We start from the raw sequence: 7,055 nt of genomic DNA, 5'->3' as shown, positions 1-7,055 counted from the left end.
AATTAAAGCTTACTTAAAAATAAAAATATTTCTTGGTCTTCTTTTACCCATAATAATTACCATCCACATTTATCAAAATTTCTCTAGCCATTTCCATTTCTCCTCTCCTTCTTTTCCATCCCATCTGTTTCTTAATTAATGAAACATCCTTTCATGTGAGATATGATGGACTCAAGATTGCTATGTAGCAGAAGCTGGACTTGAACTCTTTTCAAAAAAGTTATTAATTTGTTTGTTTGTTTAGTGAGGTAGGGCCTCAGTATGTAACCCTGGGTAGCCTGGAACTCACTATGTAGTCAAGGCTGGCTTCAGACTCCAGAGATCTGCCTACCAATGCTTCCTGAGGGCTGGGATGAAAGGGTTGCACCACTACACCTGGCTTTTTGTTTTGTTTTGTTTTTATGTGTATGAGTGTTTTGCCTGTGTATGTCTGTGCACCAGTTGTGTGTAGTATTCCCAGAGGCCAGAAGAGGGCATCAGAGTCACTGTTGCAAGACAGGGTGTTGCTGCTTGGAATTGATCTTGGGTCCTCTGGAAGAGCAGCCAGTGATCTACGCGCAGCAGACACTTGCTAGACACCTTTTCAAATAGTGATGCCCCAGCATACCAAGCAGGAAGGACCGAACGCACCGTGCAGCTATTTAAAGAATGAACTAGACTTTAAATCCAGGAAGCTACAGGGCCACGCATGAGGTAAGTGAAAAACACAGCTCTTTGCAGGATAACGTGTCAAAGAAGGACTCTGTTTTCGTGAAAGCAAGCTGCAAAGCCTGTATTATGTTCATGAGCAGGGAGGAGGCTGGTTCTGGCTGTAATATCAACTCTGTAGGTGTGTGCGTGCTGAGGTATGGGGGATGGGACATCAGCCGTGCCTGACGGGGAGGGTCTTCACTTTTTCTTATGTATTTGCTATTTTCTGGTTTTAAATAAGAACATGTTGCTTTTATGATCTTGGGAGAGGGATTTTTAACAGATCTCTAAGGAGCCTAATGCCTGGGGCTGCATCCTTGCAGCCAGGCATCCAGTCTCTACCGAGTGCCTCGCTTGCTCCCTGGGTGGTACTTACCCCCACCTAGGTCCTTCCTGCAGGAGACTTTCCAGGACCCACCACCGTCTGAGCCTGCAGAGTGGGAGAAGGGTCTCTAGCCAATGGGATGTGGGTTTGGCTGATGTGGTAGTGAGAGCTTTGGGTCTTCTGTGGTCTGGGGACTGAGCAAGGCAGAAAGGGTGGGAGGATGTTCTCTTTGATCCCCTAGCATCTGCCCGTTTTCAAAGGCTGCTGGAAGACCCCATTCGGTCCCCGGGGGACAGATCACAGGGGGGGACAGATCACAGGCAGACTATCCTGTCTACGGAGTCCTTCCCCGCACTCCAGTTCAGAGGCAGCTGGGGCTCTTCCGAGGGGTGTCCTGAGCCATTCCTCATATTGTAGAAAGATGCAGAAATAGATCCCACCTTACAAGCCTGACGTGGTCAGAAGGGATGGGGCAGTGGCGGGGGCAGGGGAGGCTTACAGTGGGATCTCCTTTTCCTGGTTTTCCGTTTCTCTTCTCCAGGAAATCCACCCCCTCCTCAGCTCTGACTCATTTCCTATGCAGTGAGTTCTGTCCAGCAGATAGAAAACCCTCAGAGCCCAGGGTGGTACCGACCGACCTCACTCCAGCTTTCTTTGGTTTATTGATGTCTTTAGTTTTTGAGACAAGGTCTCCTGTAGCCAAGTGTGGCCTCAAAGTCACTATGTAGCTTGAAGACCTCATCTTCCAGTTTCCAGCTCATGAGTGTTGGGCCTATAGGTTTGAGCCACCATGCCTAGCTCAGCTGCCTTGCCTGAGAACTATTTTAAAGTCCTTTGATAGGCCAGCCCATTGCGTGGCCCGTAATCTCTCTCTTCCTGACTTCTGTGTACTGTGAAAAGCTGCCATCTTTTCCACTACCGCAGCTTCCACGCCATAATGGACTGCACTCTCACGCTGAGAGCCAGGATAAACCCTCCCTTCCTGAAGTTGCCATAGTGATAAGGAAGTAGCTAATAGCACCAAAGGAAGCAGATTTGCAGAGAGGAGGCTTCGAAGGCCTATGAGGGGCAGCTGCGATGGAAGACCAGGAGCCCCAGGTAGAAAAGGAGTCTGGGGCTCCTAGATCCTACGACTGGCTGGATAGTCTCTAGTCAGGTGCCATAACAGGCCCTGAAGCCTTTCGATGATCTTACTTTTCCAAAATGGTCATTGGATGATAACAGTGATGGTGGGTGAGGCCTGGACTCTCCCAGATGTAGGAGTCTGAGAGCCTAATGCATACTGATCTGGGGGGGCAGCAGGAAGGGAACTTGTCTCGAGAAACAGAAAACTCTGGAAGGATTGGTGAGACCCAGGGAAGCCACGGGACTTGGTATTGCTTTGTCAACATTCCATCTGCTTTTTCCTGTGCTACCTTCACATCTAAGTTCTCTTTCCTCATGGTGGCAAGGTGGCTGCCAGAGTGCTGGACCTATCTCCCACCCTCTCAGCAGCTGGCGCCGAAAGTGAACATCTCTTTTTCCTAACAGTTTCAACAAAAGTCCCAGGACTAAGTCCCCTGGGTGCTGAATGGGACAACATGGCGTTATGGTTTGAGTGTGAAGTGGTCACCGTACGTTCATTTGTTTGAACATTTGGTCCCCAGCTGGGCAACTCTATCTCATGAGGTTGTGGAACCTTTAGGAGACAGAGCCTCACTGGAGGAAGTGGGTCAGTGGGGAGGAGGGCAGACCTCAGGTTTATAGCCTGACCCTAGTTCCTGTCCAGTTTCTGCTTCCTGTTCCACTGAGATGTAAAGAAATGAGAAGTTCCAGTCCATGCTCACACCCCCACAGAGCCTCCACACCATGCCCCCCAGCAATGGACTGTGTCCCCTCAAATTGTTAGACAGATAAACACCTCCTCCCCAAAACTGCTTCTTGCCAGGGCGCAGTAATGCAAAAAGTGACCAATGAGCTGGGTGTTTCCTGAACCAACATTGAGAGTCAAGCGAGTGGATGTGCTGACCGGCGGGACTGGATGCCAAGCCCTCCTCTGGAATCTGTGGAGAGTCAGCTCTCTGGAACCACAGGGTCTGAGCGTGTGGAAGAGCGGGCTCCTCAGAGACACCCTGACAGCTGGTTACAAGGAGAGAGCAGACTCTCCTTAGCCAAGGTCAGCTCTAGGCTATATTAAATAAGGCTCAATGGGTATGGGGGCACATGCCTTTTAATAGTGCGTGGGAGGCAGAAGCAAGTGGTCGTGATATTTTGTTTATATTTTAACAAATAAAGCTTGCCTGGAGATCAGAGTGCAGAGCTAAACCGCTAGAGGTCAGGGAGTGGTGGCAAACAACTTTAATCCCAGGACTCAGGAGACAGAGGCAGAGGGATTCCTGTTAGTTCAAGGCCACCCTGGGCTACGTGAGATTGATTTGTTTAAAAGAGAAGCAGAGCTCTCACAAAGGTGATCCCAGCACTTGAAATCCCATGCCTTTAATTCCAGCACTAGGGAGGCAGAGACAGGAATGATACGATTGGATGGAGAGAGGAATATAAGGTGGGAGGAGAGAGGAACTTAGTGCAGTCTGAAGTTTGGTGGAGACAGTTGCAGTCAGCGGATGAAGTCTGAGGAGACAGTCTGAGGACAGGGTCGCCCCTTGGGTCTGAGCATCGGTAGAGGTGAAAGGTCTCTCTAGCAGCTGCTGCTCTGCTTCTCTGAGCCTTCAGCTTTCACCCCCTAGTATCTAATATCTGACTCTGGATTTTTATTAATAAGACCAACTAGAATTTGTGCTACAGCAAGGTGTTCTCTGAGTTTGAGGCTAACCTGGTCTACATAGGAAGCTGCAGGCCAGCTAGGGCTGTATAGTGACAGTGAGACCCGGTCTCAAAACAAAACAAGCCCCTTGTGTTTGTGATGTTTCATGGTAAGAGCTCACTCTGTTCTTGGTGGTGGGCATGGAGCTGGCTGAGTCTCCACCCTGCTCAGTGTGCGGTTTCTAAGGACGCCCTGGGTGAAGGCCCCTAGCAGGCAGGCATGGGAATAAGGCAACTGCCATTTATACACACCTACGATCCTGGTCCGAGAGTTGCACACATTCGTCTAGTGGCTTAATGCAGTCACATGACCACACCCAAGCAGAGGGGGAGCTGGAGACAGATTTTATCTGTGGGCTTGGGAAGCAGCAGCAGTAGCAACAGCTTCTACTACAAACCAGGGGGCGCTGATGCCGGCCTGGTCAAACAGGAGTCTGCTCATACTTCCTGTGAATGCCAGGATCCTTGGTCTTCTTTCTCAAGGATTCCCAGCATGCAGCAGTATCGGCCTCGTCTTACTAGCTAGGGTCACCGTGATGAAGGTTATGGTCCTCACCTCTCCCTGCCTTTATTTCCATCAACCTCTGAGGCATTTGCACACTGGGGAATTTTTCTCGTTAATGTGAGCTGCGTACCCGACAGAAGCAAACTAAGGGAAGGAGGGTTTATGTTAGCTCATGGCTTTGTAGGATTAGGTCTGTCTTGTTTTATTGCTATGATAAAATACCTTAACCAAGGCAACTTACAAAACAAAGTGTTTGCTGGGCAGTGGTGGCACATGCCTTTAATTCTAGCACTTAGGAGGCAGAGGCAGGCGGATCTCTGAGTTCAAGGCCTGCCTGGTCACAGAGCACATTCTAGGACAGCCAGGGCGACACAGAGAGCTAAGCGGATAACTAAGTGGCCTGGCTAAGGCCTGATGTGGCGCTGCCCTGGCCTTAGTCTCATCCTGTCAGCTGGTTTGACAAGCTGTACGCCTCTTTCCTCAGGCGAGAACTCTCTTTGGCTCGTTCCCTTTCCTTCTGCCAGTCTGAGACTCCTGCAGAAACCCCCCCTGTTTCTTTGGAATCCTTTGTTTCAAATGCCTGACAGTCAGACTGAGAGACACAAGTAAGTGTCTAGAATATTTTCATTTCTGGCAGGCCAGTTGTACCATCATACCTTGACTGGGAAGTTTGTGTGGCAATATTGCTGCCTGGAGCCCATAACCATTCATTCATTCACCTCTGAGTGCTTACTGTGTATCTGGCATTGTGCTGGCTACTAAAATGAAAAAGACAGGGGAGGCCATGGAAGTGGCTCTGCTGTGCAAGTGTGAGAGTCATGGTCAGATCCCTAGATCCCATGTAAATGCCAGTTGGGTGTGATGGCCTACCTAGAGGGCAGAGACAGAAGATCCTCAAGGCAAGTTGGCTAGAAAGCCTAGCCCTACTGGAAAACTCTGGATTCAACTGAGAGACCCTAACTTAAAGAATAAGGTAAGAAGCTGGGCAGTGGAGGCTCACACCTTTAATCTAAATACTCAGGAGGCAGAGGTAGGTGGATTTCTGTGACTTTGAGCCAGCCTGGTCTACAGACTGAGTTCTAGGTCTGGCTCCATAGCTACTGGGAAACCCTATTTCGAAAAACCAAAAAAGAAAAGAAGGTGAAAGAGGGCTCTTGTCATCAGCATCAGACCTACACACACACACACACACACACACACACACTCATGCACACTAACAACACACATCACAGACACATGAAAAAGGTCTAAGGTATTGGATCCAGCATCGTGGTGTTCCCAAGACCAGGCATTTGATCTCATTTGAGTTCAGAAGCATTCCAGGTAAAGTGGTAATGGCTATAGCCACGTCACACGAGAGGTACTCCATTACACGGGTTACAATTATCCTCCAGCGGTCGAAGGCCTCAGCTCACTTAGAGATGGGAAGCCAAGACTCCAAAAGCCTTGAGGAACCTGTGTGAAGCCACACAGCTACCAAGTTCACCAGACCGGCGTTCACCTTGTCTCACCCAGCCTGAGCCAAGGTCTGTTGCCTGTGCATTCATCAAGAGACTGTGTCTGGCTATGTGGTCATTCCTCCAAGTCCCAATCCCCGCCAGTGTGTCTGGAAGGCGAGTTGCCATCACCGTGGCCTGCTCTACTCTGGGAAAGTCAGCTCTGTCATGGGGGAGAGCCCAGTCCAGAGAGGGAGAGGAGCCTGAGCCGGGGCTTTGGAGAACTGAGCAGACGTGTGAGCAGACACTTCACTTTTGTGTGGATCTCCCCAGGCACCGTCCGTTGGAACAGGGCATCTGAGGATAGTTCTCCTCCTATATCTCCCAGCAGAAGCTTGGCAGAGGGACCGTGCCTCCACCCACTTGGTTTCCTGGCCTATGATGACTCCTTCATCTGGCTCATTCATTCATGTGTTCATTCAACAGATAATTACGGAGCACCACCAACTCTCTGCCTTACTGTGGACAAGGTAGGCACACACAAGGAAGTGCGGAATTGAAGGTGGATGAGCAGGAGGGAGGAGATGTTTGATCACAGTAGTTCAAGGGCCATGGGGGAAAGCAGAGACCAAGCCCTGAGCTAAGTTTGAGGGCAGAGATCCTCCCTAGAGAGGCCAGAGTAGAGGAACATACATTAAGGAAATTTTCTGGCAGGTGGAGCTGAAGTGAAAACTGTTCGCACTAGTGTGAGCCAGCGTGTGCAAACACCTAGAGGTAGCAATGTATCAGGACATTTGGAAAACCAGGGGGCAGTGTGGAGACACACACTGGGGAACCAGGATGGTTGGCTCCTATATACTTTCAGCTATATAAGTTGTATGTCGCACTTATCACCATTTAGCTCCTCTGGAGACATCAGGAGAGATGGATTTAGGTCCAGAGTTCCCAGGAGAGTTTTGGCACCTCTCCTCAAGTTGCAGGCATCACTTCCCACCCTCTGTTGCTGGGTCTGAGATTCTCCAAATTGTTCTGATAGTACCACTTGGGCTGGGTCAGCCAACAAGCCCAAGCCTTAGGCTAGAAAGTTCAGAGGGCATGCTATTACTTAAAAAGAGAAATATTCAGGGCTCAGAGGTTAAGAGTACTGGGTGTTCTTCCAGAGGACCTGAGTTCAATTCCCAGCAAACACATGGCGATTCACAACTATCTATAGTGGGATCTGATGCCCTCTTCTGGCACACAAGCATACATGCAGGCAGAACTCTGCATACATAATAAATAAATAAATATTGAGGAGGGT

The sequence above is a fragment of the Microtus ochrogaster genome, chromosome 10 (assembly GCF_000317375.1).
Source record: "Microtus ochrogaster isolate Prairie Vole_2 chromosome 10, MicOch1.0, whole genome shotgun sequence".
Classification (NCBI taxonomy): domain Eukaryota; kingdom Metazoa; phylum Chordata; class Mammalia; order Rodentia; family Cricetidae; genus Microtus; species Microtus ochrogaster.
This window is presented reverse-complemented; position numbering follows the sequence as displayed.